We start from the raw sequence: 18,903 nt of genomic DNA on the forward strand, positions 1-18,903 counted from the left end.
GGAGCTGCCATAATGTTTCAACATGAAGCAATATTTATAGGCACATTTATTAAATCATTTATAGGTACCTAGGGAGTCAATTAGCTTCATATATCTAGGAAAGAGAAATATATACATGAGCAGGGTTCTTGACATTCAACTCAATCCTGATACTAATCCATGAAAGATGCCAAATGACAAAATAATGTTGTTTTGTGCAAAACAAAAGCAATAACCCTGAGTAACATCCTAAGGGGAAAAGATGGTCAAAATATTCCCATTAGTCGTCACTGAACTCAGCAGGGTTTCATTGTAACTACAGCATATTCGTGTGTACCCAGTAGCAGACGCGCACAGATGGAGTCCCATCGTAGTTTGTGAAGCTGTTGCCATAGGAACAAATAACATGCACTTAAGGGGTGTTTGTCCATATTGATGATCAATTGAAATATTTCCAATCACAAATCTGAGGGAGAAAGACCAATGATACCAAATCAACCACAACGCTTAATTAAATAGAAAATATTTTTAGAAAGAGATGTAGAGCTAAATATCATGAATGCCACACCCCATCTTGAGGTTTCGGTGATTCAGATAGGCCGACCGTCAACATTCACATAAGAAGTGAAAAAAAAGACAGCGAGTCATTTGAAAAGCTGGGAATTTATTGCTATGTTTCAACAATGCAGATATGTATTGAAAATGTACAGGAAAATGTTGGGGGAAATAGAGGGGTGGAACTTATTGCAGTATGCTATAATATGTTATGAACAGGCTACAGTGATTTGAAGTACAAACTGAATATTGATGTACAAACTGCAAATAGGTGATGGGGACTTCCAGTCCTGTTGAACTGATCACTATGTAAAGTTTTCAACTTGCACATTGTTACAATGAAATAAACACAAGTATTGCTGTAATAGTGCCAAACAGGTGTCAACAGTAGCTTTACTATATTAATATTAATGCAATAAAAATAAATTGAGCTCAAAAAGTACAATGTTTAAACAAAAATACTTCATCTGTTTTCCCTATTCTCACTTCCCGTTTTTACATTACCGTCATTGAACATAATTCCACCGTCATTTTGAAGTTTGAGCAAGTTTTGTAAACAATATGGCTTCAAATTGGCTGAAATTAGCTGATGGTTTTCAGTGTTGGAGTTGGTTACATTTTTAATGCACCTAGTTGTGAAGCTGACAGTACGATCCTACTCTGATGGTTAAAGGGTGCATGATACAGAATAGACAGAAAATGTAAATCCTCCATGGGGATCTAACCAACCATTACCAAACTAGCAATTTCCACTGCATGATTCCACTCTGGACGCAGCACTTACAAATTCATGAGAAACGCTGGTGTCAACCAGGTGTAACTATTGTATTTCTTTACTATTTAGTAAATTATCATCACCTCATTGTTTCCACATATGTTTTCACTCTCATCAGCACACTGGCAAAAATTACAGGAAAATCATCAGGGGAATACAGGGGACAAATGTGTAACCTCGACACAGAATTTCTGCAGAGAAAAATATCTTACCACAATCCGGGAACACTGCATATCTCTGTGAGGTGAGGAGGAATGGGTATGTGGGTGTCAGCTTTGTAAATGAGTGATTGTGCGAACGTAGGTTGGATATTTGTTTATGTGAATGAGTTGGGCGAATTTGTAGATCAGTGACGTCGGGAGGATATATGGACCCATTCTTGTTCAACATTGTCCTAACACATAGATCCACAGAACTTAATATTTAACAAAGCAACACATTTTGGAATATAATTAGCTGGAATAAAATTGTTTTTGTTTTAGAAATTTAGAGTGCCCAATTCATTTTTTCCAATTAAGGGGCAATTTAGTATGGCCAATCCACCTACCCTGCACATCTTTGTGTTGTGGGGGCAAAACCCACGCAAACACAGGGAGAATGTGCAAACTCCACAGGGACAGTGACCTAGAGCCGCGATCGAACCTGGGACCTTGGCGCCATGAGACAGCTGTAGAGCCTAAGGTAAGTATATCTGAAATTTCTAAGTGTTTTAAATTAGTTGCATGTTTGTACTGATACACTGTTGTGTAAATATCCAAAATCTATCTTCATTATCAAGTGCACTTTTAATGAAAAGTTACAGAGACATGAGGAAAACAGGCAGAGACAAGAATTCAGGGATACTGAAGCAGATGTATAAATTTAAAATGCGACATTAATATGAAAATAACCTGATCAAGATCAGCAACTGAAAACGGATTAAAAGAAGAGTAATGCTGGAAAGTTGAAAGCACTACTTAGTTCATAGATCACCAAAAAATTGTCAACTCGACATTTAAAGTCATTCTCACAGAGTAACCTGCAAAAACATTATCTGAAAAAAGTGTTCAATGATTAGAAATGAAATGTATGAATGTTGTTCTGAAATGCTGTGCAAATGTTTGGATAGATTAACAAGCTTTTATTCTTATGATGCTGCTCCAGCCATAATATTACAGAACACAGCAGATAACTTAGCCATGTTTCTTCAAAGTTTGCATCACAGGACTCGGGAATGATATAGATATAGAACAGTACAGCACAGAACAGGTCCTTCGGCCCTTGATGTTGTGCCGAGCAATGATCACCCCACTCAAACCCACGTATCCACCCTATACCCGTAACCCAACAACTCCCCCCCTTAACCTTACTATTAGGACACTACGGGCAATTTAGCATGGCCAATCCACCTAACCCGCACATCTTTGGACTGTGGGAGGAAACCGGAGCACCCGGAGGAAACCCACGCACACACGGGGAGGACGTGCAGACTCCACACAGACAGTGACCCAGCCGGGAATCGAACCTGGGACCCTGGAGCTGTGAAGCATTTGTGCTAACCACCATGCTACCGTGCTGCCCTAAATGAAGTCAATGACAATATTGTACTCACCACTGTATAGCTGTGGATTGGAACCAGGATACAAAGCCAGGGGTTTTCTGCAGCCTGGCTAACATGGTTGAAATAGATGATTCAGTGTGGAAACATTCTTAGTAGATCCCCAATGCTACCAACTGAGGCACGTAGGCTATACATTCTTGAAACTCATACTTTCCCATGAGTAATTCCACCCACTTTAACTCTGCATTGATCAATTGTGATTACGAACACAATGAATTGAATATTGTAATCGAAGGGTATCTGCTGCTCGGCAGAGTATCTAATTAAGTGAGACAAAATATAAATATATTTAGAGTGAACAATGAGAGTATTTGCAGTAATCTGTTACAGATAGTATTCTAATTAAAGTGTTCAGAATATTAATATCTAGTCTATAATAGTAGAAATGTCTGGGTGTGATTCAATGCCATCTACCAGCTAAGGGATTAACACTGTTTATGTAGAACATGGGGAGAGTTGCAGCTTTTTATCTAGAGATTAAAATAGTTTATGTTCCAAATAATAAATATGTGGAAGCATCAGGTACCATTATAATTCTGAGGTTCTGATGGTATCACATCTGGAATGAACCTTCAGAAAGTTATAACTGCCACACGGACTCGAGGGCTGAAATTTTCTGGCTATTGCCGTTGGCGGGATCTTTCGGTCCCACCAATGGTGACCCCGATGGTGGAGGGTGTGACCAACTGGAAACCCCATTGACAGCAGTGGGAGTGCAAGATCCCACTGCCAGCCAATGGTAAGTTGGTTCTGCGGCCTCAAAGCCATGCTGTGAGAGTGTGCGGAAATTCCCACCTCATATTGAATAGGGTCTTGATTTAATTTATTGTTAGTCATTATGTACACTTATTATTGGCCTGATTTTTCAAGATGGTGGGGATGTGGCTTCCCACCATCCGAAGAATTGTCAGAGACTCAACTACGAGTGCCCCGCAGAAAATACACGTTCGAATGAGCATTAAGTTGCTGGAGGTGGGACTTACACCCTTCACTTGGCAGGACGTCCGCCTTAGAGAGCTGCTGGCCTATCTGATTGGCTGGCAGCTGTTCAGCCCCTTCAGTGACAAGGGCTGTAGTGGACTGAAGAGGTATTGCATGAAGACACCTGGGACTAAGTCCAGCCATTCAACGTCAAGGTAAGTTCAAGGGGGCATAGGGAAGGCAGGGCGAGTTATGAATGGGGAAATGGGGGAGAGGCTGTGAAGGAGGGAGGTCCAGAGGCCAGCAGAGTTTAAAGGAGGGTACCCAACCTCTGAAGGGGGCGTCTGATGGAGGATCACCTTCACATGTGAGTGATTTTGAATTGCTGAGCTGGAAATTGACAGCATTTAACTGTCTTTGAAGTGGTTGATGTTTATAAACACTGGTTACAGCACTTCAGAGTTACTCATCCATGAAGGTAGATGAATGAAGCAAGGCTGACAGCCCACTAAGAGAAACAAATTAATGGTTTGCAGCTGAAGGATCTGAAGGGTTGAAACACAGGTCACTGCTTTTCTCTTTCCACGAATGGACATGTGATGTTTCCTCTGTCTGAGCAGCTGTATATCCAGGTGAGCGGTACAACAGTAACTATTTTTACTGTCCCTGTCTGAACTGCTCTCAAGCTTCCAGACAGGGGTCTCCTTTGTGAGGGCTCTGTGTGTGTGTGTATGTGGCGGGTGTGGGGGGGGGGGGGGTTCTTTTAGTTATGGAGTCTTTCAGGGGTTCCTTTATTTAGGGGCTTTGGTGGGTCCCTTTAGTTAGGGGGTCTCTGGGTGGATCCCTCTAGTTAGGAGGTTTCTGGGGGTTCCTCTAGTTAGGAGGGTGTGTGGGGGTCCCCCTAGTCAGTGAGTCTCTGTGGGGGTCCCCTTATCCAGGGAGTTTCAGTGGTGTCCCCCTATTCAGGGGGTCTTGGTGAGGGGTTCTCCTATTCAGGAGGTCTCTGTGCAGGGCCCCCGTATCCAGTGGTTCCTGTGAAGTCCCCTTATTTAGGGAGATTCTAGTGGAGGATTCCCCTATCCAGGGGGCCTTGGTGGAACTCCATAAGTAGGGAGTCTTGGGGGGATCCTCCTATTCAGGGGATCTTTGGGGGGGAGGGTCCTTTTAGTTAGGGAGTCTCACTATCTAGGGGTGGGGGTCACTGGGCGGTCTCCAGTTTTAGTGGGTTCTGGGAGGGAGACAGTGATGGAGACGTGCATTGTGGATGGGGAGGGTTGTCCTCAAATGGATTTTAGGGGCATCATCCTTAAGGGGTTACCCGCTTGGCTCACTGCGAGGTCCACCATGTCAGGGTCACGCTGGTAAATACCAGTAGCAACACTGGCCCACGTGATTCACGGCCAAGAGGACCGGAGAATCACGAGAGCCCAGAGACTCTGGTGCTGAGCCCGTTAAGTATCCCCCCCACTAACGGGTGGGTGGGAACCCCGATCCCACCGCCAGCAGGGGGGCCAGGGCATAGCAGTTCGGTGCCCATCGTGAAGCTTGATTTTAGCCGGACCGTCCAATTACCCACTCGATCACAATCCTTGTTTCCGGTTTCGCGAGGTAGAGAATCCAGGCCAATGTCTGGGATCACTCCCAGTGATGATAATTGAATGTTGTAGATTAACTCAAAGCCCTCTCAGGACCTTGTCAGCCAACACCCTGAGCTGGACCCACATTTGGAAAGGACTGACACCACCCATTAGGCCCCTCATTTTCTTACCTCGACTGACTGTTCCGCCCACTCTTTCTCCCACCACACCTGGTCCTTCCCTCCATCCTCCTGACCCCAACCCTTGTCCTCCAATAGATCCCTCCTCCACTCCTCCATGCCCCTGACCCCAATCCACAAACTCTCTCAACACTGACTCACCCTTTCTGGTCCTGAGCCTCCATGCAAACTGCCATTCTCCTGCTCCCCTCCCTTGTCCATAGAATTAAACAAGGAAAATACTGACCTTACACACAACTGCACAAACCCTACTAGTGCACACCACCTGTAAATGAGCATGAATTGGATGCTGTGGCAGCGTGGCCCCTTTAAGGGATCAGGCCTGGCAGCCCATGTGCCTGGCTAAGGGCTAATCGTGCAGGAGCGTGCAAACTCCAGTCAACAGCAAGTAAGCGCAGGGCCCTATGAGCAGGGGGCCGGGCAGAGTTGACCCTGAAGCCTTAGAACTAAGACCTAATTTTTAATGTTCTGTGTCTGTATATATTCACCTTTGACTAACATTTCTAAAATCACTTTGCTGTTACTGGAAAACTCCAGGGCATTGTCTCGAGCTACCATATTAGCGATGAGGTAAAAGGTTCAATCCCAGTCCGCAGTATTTCGTGATCGAAAGGGAAAGGAACAAGCATCAAAAAGATAAACTATATTTGGAAACCATCAGCCGCTACACCCAAAAAGTGAGTGAAAATGCGTATAATTGGGAAACTAGACCCGTTTGACAAGTGGCCGAAGGTTGGAGCCAGTGCATCAAATGGCACCACTATTTCTTCAGCATGAATGAGATAGCGAGGGAAGACAAGTAGAAGGTGATACCTCTAATGGTTTGTGGGCCTCCTAGGAAACCTACAGAGAGTAACTCATCTTCTGACCCCCCACAACCTGTCCATCACCAGGCGCAAGTCAGGTGTGTAATGGAATACTCTCCACTTGCCTGGATGAGTGCAGCTCCAGAAACACTCAAGAAGCTCGACATCCAGGACAAAGCAGCCAGCTTGATTGCTCCTCCTTCCACAAACATTCAATCCCCCCACCGCTGAACAGTGGTAGCCGTGCGCACCATCTGCAAGATGCACCGCAGTAACTCACCAACACCTTCCAAATCCATGACCACTGCCATCTAGAAGGACAAGAGCAGCAGATACCTGGGAACCCCACCACCTGGAGGTTCCCCTCCAAGTCACTCTCCACCCTGACTTGGAAATATAGCGTCACTCCTTCACTGTCATGGGGCAAAACCCTGGCACTTCCTCTCCAACAGCACAGTGGGTGTACCTATGCCTCAAGGATTGCAGTGGTCCAAGAAGGCAACTAACCACTACCTTCTAAAGGGCAACTAGTGATGGGCAATAAATGCTGGCCTAACCAGCGACGGCCACATCCCATAAACTAATTTTTAAAAACCTACAATCTGGTAAGGAACCTAATGTCCCCGAAGACTCTCGACTCAAAGACCTTTGGCCAGTTAGTCAAGCTCAGGCCCTCGATCATCCTCCAGGGCTAAAAATTCAATTCCGCTGTCAGGGACCCTGAAGAGTTCATCCCAGCCTTCATATCCAGACTTCACCAGCTCACTGAGCACTGCGAGATTGGAACCACACTTAGTGATATGCTGCGCAACTGTTTAGTTTGTGGAATCTATAACCTCATCATACGAAAGAAACTCCTGGCTAAAACTACACATCACATTACAAAAAGTGATCAAGATAGCTCAGAAAATGGAGTGCGCTGTAAAAGGTGCCACTAAGCTCCAAAGCATGGCAGAAGGGGAAGTTAATCAAGTATGGGGCAGTATGGCTACGAGGTGTGCGGCAGAATCAACAGACACAGTAGAGAACCCAAAACAGAGATGGACTACTATCGATGTGGGGGAGCCCATCCCCGGGAAACTTGCCAATGGCGTGAGTTTGTGTGTTTCCACTGTAATTGGCCCTGTTCAAGCACCTTGCCGCACAAGCCAAAGTGATTCAATTCAAATAAAAATGGTAGCCGCAGCAGTTCACAACACCATTAAACCAAGTGGGCAAGAGCTCAGAGGAGGAGCACGCAATGTACCTCCTGAATGTCGTCCAGGTAAAGGAGACAGCTCTCTCAAAATCATTCCATGACGTATCTCCTGAATGTCGTCCAGGTAAAGGAGACAGCTCTCTCAAAATCATTTCATGATGTATCTCCTGAATGTCGTCCAGGTAAAGGAGACAGCTCTCTCAAAATCATTCCATGATGTACCTCCTGAATGTCGTCCAGGTAAAGGAGACAGCTCTCTCGAAATCATTCCATGTGTGAACGGCAGACCTTTGAAAATGGAAGTCGACATCGGGGCCACAGTGACAATTGTGGGGGAGCAGACCGTTGATTACATTCGAGAAGGGGCTCAGACCCTGAGTATGTGCAGCACGACTGCCAAGCTGTCAACTTACACGGGGGAGGGGGGGGGGGGGACATTTAAAATACTTGGGACCACCAGCATATAAGTGGCGTATAAAGAGCAAAATGCCCAGCTGCTCCTGATCTTTGTAGAAGGGCAGTCTAATGGGAAGGGACTGGTTACAGCAAATCAAACTGAATTGGATGAAACATTTTAAAGTCTCAAACAGCATTCTGCAAGATATCTGGCGAAGGTACAAGGACGTGCTCCACAGTGAGTTAAGATGAATCAAGGGTGTTAAAGCTAAAATTTATGCCAATCCAGATTCAACATTAACATTTTTATAAGCTGACGATCAATCAAGCTGCCCAGGTGTATATGTGCCGATCCCCAAGATCGAAGATCTCTACTCCAAGCTGGCGAGAGGCTTAACCTATTCCAAATTGGATCTCAGCCATGCCTATCTACAGTTAGAAATAGGCGTGGAGACCCAAAGGTTTGCCATGACCGATATACATAGAGGCCTATTTCAGTATACAAAGCTGCCATTTGGCTTCGCCTCAATTTGTGATATTTTCCATGGATATTTTCCATGTAAACCCTCCTTCAGAGTATCCCTGAGACGATGCATTAGTTACTGGAACTATTCATGAAGAGCACATGTTGAACCTGGAAGAAGTATTAAAGAATTGCAGAGATATGGCAGTGCGCTTCAAACGTGAAAGTGTACATTCCAGGCCTCAGAAGTTATGTTCTTGGCATTCCAAGTGGATGCGACAGGTCTACATCCACTCGAGCAAAGGGTCAACGCTATGCCAGAGGTCCCAGTATCAAAGAATGCAAATGTCTTCACATGTGATGCGTCTCTATATGGGATCGGGGCAGTGCTGTTCCACAATATGGAGGGCGGATCTGTGCACCCGCTGCCTTTGCCTCAAGGACTCTCTCAGAAATGGAGCAAAACTATGCTCAAATTGAGAAAGAGGGACTAACCGTCATCTATGGTGTGAAAATGTTCCACCAATATGTCTACAAATGGCGATTCATAATAGTCACCGACCATAAGTCACTATGGGTATTCTTGAGGGAGGATAAACCAATATCCCCATTAGCCTCCGCTGGGATGCAATGTTGGGTCTTGCTGTTAGTGGTCTAGAATTAAACCTTCCAGCACAGACCTGGCACGCACATCTCCAATGCGGACACATTGAGCCGACTCCCCCTACCGAAAAGCATGCTGCTTCTGCCAGTATCCCAAGAGATTATCTTAGCGTTGAACTTCAGACATGCTTGCCAGTGTCGGCTGGCCACAGATATTAGACCCAGCAGGATCTGATATTGTCTAAGGTAGGGTTTTTCAAAGTGCGTGTCGTGACCCACAGGTGGGTTGTGGGAGGGTTTTGGGAAGGTTGCCGAGCAGTCGGTCACGGCATTCCCGCGGTGGTCTTGACCGCAGGAGACGTGCTCAATGGCCACGACTGGCATTTAAATTGAGAATGACAGCCGTTGCCGGCTTTTAAATGAGGACAAAATGAGGCTGTGTGCAGTCCATAAGCAGCAGTAGTGAGCAGGTCATGTGCCCTGCACGTACACTTGAGATCATAGCCATGTACGTGCTTTTGGTGCCAAATCACGGAGGACAGCTTCTTCCGTTTTCTAACTGTGAGCAAGCAAGACTAAGGATCTTTTGATTACAAGGGAGAGATGGCCAGAGACACAAATAGGCGGTATATCTAAAGACCAGGATCTTATATCTGAACCTGCTGGAGAGAGCTGTTGAGGAGAATCCATGGCACGACAGAGCAGTGGTAGTGTTAGCTCTGCACAGAGCTCCAAGGCGTATGGTTAACAGCCTACAAAGAAGAAATGTAACTCGGGAACAAAGTGGTAGAAAGATTATTTCTTGAGGTATGGTTTTGTCAATTGTGTTGATGCTAATAAGGATGCAGAGTCCATGTGTGCTATATGCAGGGAAGTACTGGCAAATGAGAGGAAAAGTTTGAGATTTTAGAAAAGAAGTGGTTGGCGAAAAATTCCCTTTCAGGATGAGACTCCAGAGTCAATTATTAACTTTCAGCTGACTCCAAATGAAAAGACTAAGCTATAATAATAATCTTTATTGTCATAAGTAGGTTTACATTAACACTGCAGTGAAGTGACTGTGAAAAGCCCCGAGTCGCCACATCCCGCAGCAGTTCAGGTACACCGAGGGAGAATTCAGAATATCCAATTCACCTAACAGCATGTCTTTTGGGACTTGTGGGAGGAAACAGGAGCACCGGAGGAAACCGTCACAGACACGGAGAAAGTGCAAACTCCACACAGACAGTGACCCAAGGTTGGAACTGAACACGGAACCCCGGAGCTGTGTGCTAACCACTGTGCCACCATTTTACAGTCCCTCGCTAGCGCAGAAATTGACTATTGCTGAAAAGAGAGACATGTTATCAAAACCTTTCATAGTTGCATTCATTAGGACAAATGCAGGACTTCCAAATTTTAAACCATCACGACAATTAGGAGAAATGGGCCTGATTGGTTGGGCCAGTCAATCAATTAACGATCGTGACATTTAAGGGGCATCTTGACAAATATATGAATAGGATGGGAATAGAGGGATATGGACCCAGGAAGTGTAGAAGATTTTAGTTTAGACGGGCAGCATGGTCGGCACAGGTTTGGAGGGCCGTAGGGCCTGTTCCTGTGCTGTACTTTTCTTTGTTCTTTGTTCTTGTAACAGAGAAATCAACAAAACCTGCATTTACGTTTCCTAATGAATCATGCTACACTGTTAACAAACTAGCAACAGCTCAGCTGCATTGATTTTTAAATAAATTTAGAGTACCCAATTCATTTTTTTTTTCCAATTAAGGGACAATTTAGCACGGCCAATCAACCGAGCCTGCACATCTTTGGGTTGTTGTGACGAAACCCAAGCAAACACGGGAAAAATATGCAAACTCCAGAATGTGACCCAGAGCCGGGATCAAACCTGGGACCTCGGCGCCGTGAGGCAGCAATGCTAACCACTGCGTCACTGTGCTGCCCCAGCAGCATTGTTAATGGAAAAATTACTGAGAACAATCCTGCCGATAATGCAGCCAAATCTCCCTCCTGAGTAGCCACGTTTAGCCAAATTCAGGGGGAAAGTGCATTGCCAGGTGAAAAATGACTATTTCAGATGGGACCTAAAATTCCACAGCCTTCCAATCGATAACTCTGAAAAACAGGGACTGTGTGGGGTAGAACCTCTATTTGCCCCTTACAAGACCAACACAACAGAAGGAGTGTGACCGTAACTGAAATTCTAAGGCTCTTCTGGAAAACTCCTGCTCTAATTCCAAAGGTAATGTGGTGGAAAGGCTGGAATACAGGTAGCAACCCGATTACACTGGGTCCTGGTCCGTGCTGTCTTTAACCGTGTGCTTCACAAAGGAGTCAATCTCTAACTGTCCTACGCGCAAAGGTACACACTGCAGATTGAGAGTGGCCAGGGGTGGAGCGTCCATGCTGGGAGCTTCCTCAGAACTTGCCTCTCAGCAGCTTGGTAATAAAGCAGCAAGCCATATACTCAGTGAGAAAAGGCATATCCTGACGGTCCAGGCTTGTTGTGTTGCCTGGTAGCACCATGAAGATAAACCCACATAAATGTTGGTCTCTAAATGATGGAACGTCCCCCTAATCGAACGCACTCAAGTGAATTCAGCACTGGAGATTCCCTTGGTGCAATCCTGGAGTAAACACAGGATTGCTTCTCAAATATTTGTGGAGCTGGTGTAACCCAAATGTGGGTGAACAACCCAACAGTACAATAAGAAGACACATCACCTCAAATATCATGGGTTGGTGTTCTGAGAGAAGAAGCCAGCATCATCTTGTTCCTGCTTTAAAACTAAGAGGAAAGAGACACCATGCAATCCATCAACCCAATTGAAATGGCCGTGTACTTTGAAATATCCTGAGGTCGTGAATGGTGCCACATGAAAGCAAATCTTTTAACTTGGACCTTAAACAGGTATGTAACCCTGTGATCGGGCGAGAAAAGCCCATCTGTGGATCATTGTGTGTTTGTAGAACTTCAAGTATCAATTCTGCTTTCCAGACATTAAAACATTCCCCCCACCCCCCTCCCCCCCTCACCAAAAGAACATTTCCAGACTGTTTTGGGAGTAGCCTCCTGCAGTCCCTTTATGAACTGCTGGTTAGACCACTCCGTGCTGTCATAATATCCACTCATGTATATAATGAGATACAGACAGGCAGTGACTGACACACAGAATAACCAATAAACACACAGGACACAGAACAACCAATCACCAGACAGAACACTGCAGGGGACACTGCCACTATAAAACACACGAGGCATCAAGACTCTACCTCTTCTCACTGGATACAGCTACAGGGATAGTGCACAGTGCAGTGAGCACCGTCTCCATGTGACAGAGAGCCAGTCTGGTCAAGCCAGACAGAGGTTATCAGTTTAGATTAATAGAGTGTCAACCCACAGCAGATTATGTACAGCAATCAGCAGGTTCAATGGAACAGTGTTGAACCATCTCCTGTGTCGGAAGCCTGTTTCTCGTCTTACTGCATCCAGTTGCAGTCAGTGTTAAACCAACTCATATAACACATCACATGCCTGGCACAGTTGACTTAGGTGGTGCATGGTGCACGATCCATCTAATTTTACATTAAAATGGTTATCGGGGTCCTGTCAAACCCTAATTTGTTTATCCAAGCAGCCTTCCTCCTGGTATAGGTGGCTGTGCTGGGTACCCATTAATAATAATAATAATAATAACCTTTTATTAGTTTTGAAGTTACTGTGAAAAGCCCCTAGTCACGGGTCGCGCACCATGCACCACCAAAGTCAATTATGCCAGGCATGGAGTGGCCTAACCACCAGTTCATAAAGGGACTGCTGGATGCTACTCCCAAAACAGTCTGGAAATGTTCTTTTGGTGAGGGGGGGAGGGGGGCGGGGGGAATGTTTTAATGTCTGGAAAGCAGAATTGAAACTTGAAGTTCCACAAACACACAATGATCCACAGATGGGCGTTTCTCGCCCGATGACAGGGTTACATACCTGTTTAAGGTTCAAGTTAAAAGATTTGCTTTCATGTGGCACCATTCACGACCTCAGGATATTTCAAAGTACACGGCCATTTCAATTGGGTTGATGGATTGCATGGTGTCTCTTTCCTCTTAGTTTTAAAGCAGGAACAAGATGATGTTGGCTTCTTCTCTCAGAACGCCAACCCATGTTATTTGAGGTGATGTATCTTCTTATTGTACTGTTAGGTTTGTTCACCCACATTTGGGTTACACTGGCTCCACAAATCTTAACGACTTGCTTGGCAATTGAGTCAGGCAGGCCTTGGGTGGTGAAGGCGCCCACCTGAATATTATCTGCCATTGGGCAGAAACAAACAAGATGCAGTTGAAAAGCATCTCAAAATCTCTCTGGGCTCGGACAAAGGATAGGGAAAGCGATATCGGACAAGATCCGAGAGATTATTTCAATGTTCAGTAACATTAGATGATAACTGTAACTCTGGGAGAGTTGGAGGTTGTAGGGATGTGACATTTCTGAGAATGTGCCGTTGAAATAACATGTAGAGTTGTTACATGAGAAAGTGAGAAAGTACTTTTGAATAATGTAAAAGAAGACGAGGAGGGGATATCGGATTAGCCAGTGCAGACTGGTAGGAACTGGTTTATAGGGAAACAAGACCAAGTTAGGAAAAGAGCTGGAAATGTCAGGAAAAGCATCTCAGAAAAAAATCTTTTAAAATCGAACGTTGAGTCGATTCTGATAGGACTATAATACTGCCACCATGGCAGAAGATGATATACAGTTCATCGGGCATTGCATCACATTTAGTGTCTCGAGTTTTATATATCTATTAATATATTTTCAACAAGACTGTATCCCTTGCCAAAGTCCTGAGACTCATATGATTATAATTTATTGAGACTTTTGAGGTGACACCTAGTTTTGATACTGCTGGGTAATTTTATTTGAAAGATTAGCCACCATTATCTATTACTTTTGTTGTTACATTTTAAACACAGCAGACAAAACCTACATTAAAGATAAGCCCTCAAACCATCCAGAATGCGCTTAAACAAATAAAATAATGTAAATGTGGCAAATCTTTTCTGAGCAGACTCCAGTGAATGTCTTTAACAATAAAAAAAATTATACGCAATATTTGCAAACTACCGATTTCTATGTAAACTGCAATTCACAGCTGGCAGTTGATGTAGTCACTGATCAACGAACCATTTCACCCAGCAAGTCCCTCTTAATTTGCTTCATAAAAAAACTTTACCCATTTGGCTCAGGGTGCTGGTAATTTGCATTGCATTTGCATATGATTAGCATCATTGCCTCCTGGAACTTCTCCCACCGCCAGAGAGCTGATTAGGTCTAAAGACGAAATAAAATAAAAATAAGTCTGTCGGCAATTTATTTTTACAAGAAGCATAAATGGAACTGTCATTGCCCTGTTGTTTTAAAGTCGAGATTGCTTTGAGGTATTCTCCAATCTGCATGCAGCGGCGGAATGATGGAATTTCAATCTTCCCATCATTTTCAGAATCATTAATCCTAACCATTCCATTTTCCATGCTTGCCCGCCCAAGCCCCTACAGTGAATGGCACTTGAAGTGACAGTTATACATCATCTCGCACGGAACGCCATGAAGGCTATAATATAATATTAGTATTGTGTTGTCAACCAGTCTGTTCAAGCCATACAGCCAGGACATTAGATGCGATAAATCGATCACCTGTGACATTTTTTATTTGGTGTCACTTTCCTCGTTTCTGCCATTTGTTTTGGCAGTTAATAGGTAATCGTGCAACATTAGCATGAAACAGGACAGCTTCTGCATTTATTCATTTTGTAATTTTATTTCTGGTCCCATAAGGGATGTGTCTTCAGCAATGCAACCCTGGAAGATGATGTGTTATTTTCACTGCCTCAGATGCATCCTTTTACTCAAGCTCTTTTCTCATGATTAAGAATGAGTGGAGCCGTTCAAACTGAGGTAAACTTCATAAAATGGCATGCGGGTGGATTGGAGGAAAAAAACATCTCGTGTCTACAACTTGGGTTTGCCTTTGGGAAGCGGGACTCTGCACTATGTTAGTGCACTGGCGTTTCGTCTTCATATTGAATATACTAGGTTCCGAACACTCAACACTCTTATGTGTCCAAGTCTATGGGCACATTAAGTTTGAATTCCTTGCTCTTGTTCTCAAGGCAGTCCGTGATTGTGTCCCAGCCTTGCTGAGTATTCTTCTTCAGTTTCTGCGTCAGACAATATCTCAGAGTATAAACTATTTCATTTTCCCAGTCCTGTGGTGGCAGGCTTGGAGGTAGGAAATGGGGGCCGGTGAGGGGCGGTAGTGGTGGGGTGTGCAGCAGAGGTGGGAAATGGCATTCGTGCCCCTGGTGGGCTTTCTCTTATGGCCTCTGGCTCCCTGGGGTATGCAATGGGAGCCAGAGGCCATCCCCCCAAAAAAGGGCCAGAGGCAGAACAAAATACCACCAACAGCCACCACAAAGCAAGCAGAGGGGTTTCCCCTTCAATTTGAAGGGGCTGCAGATTTTTAAAATAATTATTTATCCTTACAGCTCTGTGCACCCTCCAAGTCTTTTACCTCTAATTGAGGTGGCCAAATCGGAAGCCTACCAACCATCCTTAATTGGCTGGCTGGCACAGGGATGACCAATGGGTGAGGTAGTGGCATAGTGGTAAAATCACTAGACTAATAATTCCGAGGCCCAGGCTCATGTTCTGGGGGTATGGGTTCAAATCCCTTCTTGGTAGCTGACTGGAATTAAACTTTAATTAATAAATCTGCAATATAAAGCTAGCCTCAGTAATGGTGACCATGGCAACTATCATTAATTGTTGCAAAAACCCATCTGCTCACTAATGTGAATTCCTTTTCGGGGGTGGAATCTGCCAGTTTGACCTGGTGTGGCCTAAATGTGACTTCAGCCATGAGGTCTTAACTGTCCTTTGAAATGGCGGGCACACCGGTCAGTTCAAGGGCAATTGAAGATTGGCAACAAATGCAGTGAAGCCCACATCCCATGGAATATTTTTTTAAAAGGAGGGTGTATTTGGAAAATAGGTCCCCTGGCAGGTTCAGACACAAGACCCTTATGATTAAACATTTATGAATTATGATCTGGTCTTCTCCGCCAAAGCTCATAATTTGTTGACGTCAAAAATTTACTGACAATGTCTTCATTTAGTTGTGCATTTTATTGCGTCCCCCTCAAAAGATTCCTTTAATTTCTGTTTGGCGTCTATCTCGCTCCATGCAAATATTTATCATATACACCTTTTTTGGTTATGCCAATTGTAGATCAGGTAATTCTGAGCAAGGCCGGTGCCAACTTCACTTAGGGCAAAATCATTTTGAGATGGGTCCCGAAGCAGATGTTGGGACTCTTATTCGCATAATCAGTAGGCCGAGCTCCTGTCTTAGATAGCTACCAGGGTCACTTCTGGACTACTGAATTCAATTTGCAGGGAAAGTCGGTTCCTTAAATTAGACTCAAGTCCTCTGTCAATGCATTAATAAATTATTAAAAAAGAGACTGGCAATCATTTTCAAAACAATAATCAGAACTAAATCAGAATTTGAGTAACTGCTAATTTCAAAAGTCTGCGAATCAGTCGCCCAGTACCAGGCTGACCTTGATGAGCTTCTGCGGGACATATCCTGATCTCAGATGAGAATGGTCGAGGCGCTGCGGAGCTTGTCGCAGGTGGGCATTGCAGAGGCGCTGCAGAGCATGGCCCAGTCACTGGGGGATGTATCCCAGTCACTGAGGAGCATTGCCGAGAGCGTTGACATCATGGTGCAGACGTTGGGCAATTACCAGGGCTGGCAGAGCCACATGATGCAGGAGTAGCCGGGGAACAAACCGCCTGCCCCTCCACCCCAAGTTGAACCCCAGGGCCCTATGGAAGAGGGTGCTAAGTGTCAATCCTGACCCATCACATGGAGTGGTAACGGTGGGCACCAGCTCCCCCGAGTTCTACCCCTCTGATGAGGCCACATCTCGCAGCCAGCACACGGGACAAGGCGGCACAGCTGTGCATGTGCCGGCGAAAAGTGAGCCGGGGCCCTCTGACCCCAGACCCCCAGAGGATGTCTGCCAGGGGCATCGAGGGCCATGGGACTAGGTATGCAACTAGCTGCCTCCACCTCAGATATGCTTGCTGGAGACACACCTAAATGTAGTGTAGAGCTAAGAGGGCCAGGTATCTTAAGTATCACTTTCTTCATTTGTCCATCTCTCCAGCCACTCCCCCCCCCCACCTCCCCCACCTCCACCAACCAACCTCCGGCCACGGAGCTGTGTCCCATTCCCTTGGTCTTCTGATGTTGCAAGTGTGGTGTTGCCTCCTGTATTGTTCAAGCACAGTGTCCAGGTATCAAGGTTTGATTGGGATGCTGGCCAATGACTCTCAATGATAGATGGCCCACCCATCCACGGGAATCCACTTGGCATCTGTGAAGTGCTCACTTAATCACGATTGCCAATTTCCTATCTGCGATAGCCTTCAGCCGCGCAGCAAGAGGCCTCAGCACTCCGTGGGGGCTACGTGTGGTTGTCGGGCAGGCAGGCAGGGAAAAGGGCTGCCCCCGGATTGGGAACACATGATCCAGGGTTGGCATGGTGGTGCCGCAAGTGGTTGCTCCCAGTTGCCCCTCCCACCTCCCCAATGGCGACCCACCCCTGTGGAGGGTCCCCGACCCTCAGCCGAGAGGCCTCCACCCAGAGCAAGCCCAGCAGCCCTGGGCTTTCTGCCCATGAGCAAAGATGGCAACTCAGCTCCTCGGTTCCCCACAGAAGCCCTTCCACCAGGTTCACAGCCCATCAATAATACACTGAGTTAAGCTAGGACAGAATGACATATAATGCAATGTAAAATGGCTAATTTTTGTAACACTTCCTTCAGTCAACACCAATAAACACTGAGGCTACAAATTTCCATGGAGATTTCCCAACTTGTCCCCAAGTGATTGTGATGAAAAAGCTGTGGTAACTCCAGGAGATGGCATTTATGACATTTTCCCAAAATTTCCGCAGTTTTCCCACTGAAGTTGGGAGATACTTATAGGGAAAAAAGGCAGGAGAGTATGACAAATTGGATGACTCCATGAAAGAGCCATCACAGGCTCAGTGGACAGAATGGCCTCCTTCTGTGCTGGATCAGCAATAGCTCCATTTCAAAAGTTAATTATTTTGAGGTGATGTATTTTGATATGTTTTTGTGGAATGCTAAATGCTGCTGTACGAATTAAATCATTTTTTTCTTTGAAGTGAGGTTGGTTCTTTCCCAGCCTTTCAAACCATGTCTTCCTCACGCTCCTATATCTTTTTCATAAAATGCCCTCAGTCTAGTTTGTTCAGTTGTATTTACAGCACAAACTGGCAAACACACATAATAGACCATCTTCTAATTACTTAATCATTGGCAATTTCCTGACGTGCTTTGCACAAAGAGAAAGGGTAATGCGTTGAAAACCGACAGAGCTGGTAATACTTAAGTGGTTTAACTTTATGCCTGTGGACGTAGAATGTAAAGATCATTTGCTTCTTGGTGCTTCTTGCGTTGTCATGTAAATGAGTTGATTGCGGAAACTGCAACAGCATGACGATATAAATTATCCACACTGTACTTGCCCCATTGTGGGATAATGGTGGATCTGAGGACAATTGCAGACGTTGGCAGGTTCACAGTAGTTGGCACCTATAGGCTATTACTGTAGTCATGTTGAAAATTACAGAGAAAATGGGCTTTGTGTCCAATAGCAGGGAGGGTTTTCGCAGACAAGTGAAATGGAATAGATGATAATGGAGCAAGAGCAATGATAAAGCTCATTCACTCAT

Source organism: Scyliorhinus canicula, chromosome 4 (genome assembly GCF_902713615.1).
Source record: "Scyliorhinus canicula chromosome 4, sScyCan1.1, whole genome shotgun sequence".
NCBI classification, from domain to species: Eukaryota; Metazoa; Chordata; class Chondrichthyes; order Carcharhiniformes; family Scyliorhinidae; genus Scyliorhinus; species Scyliorhinus canicula.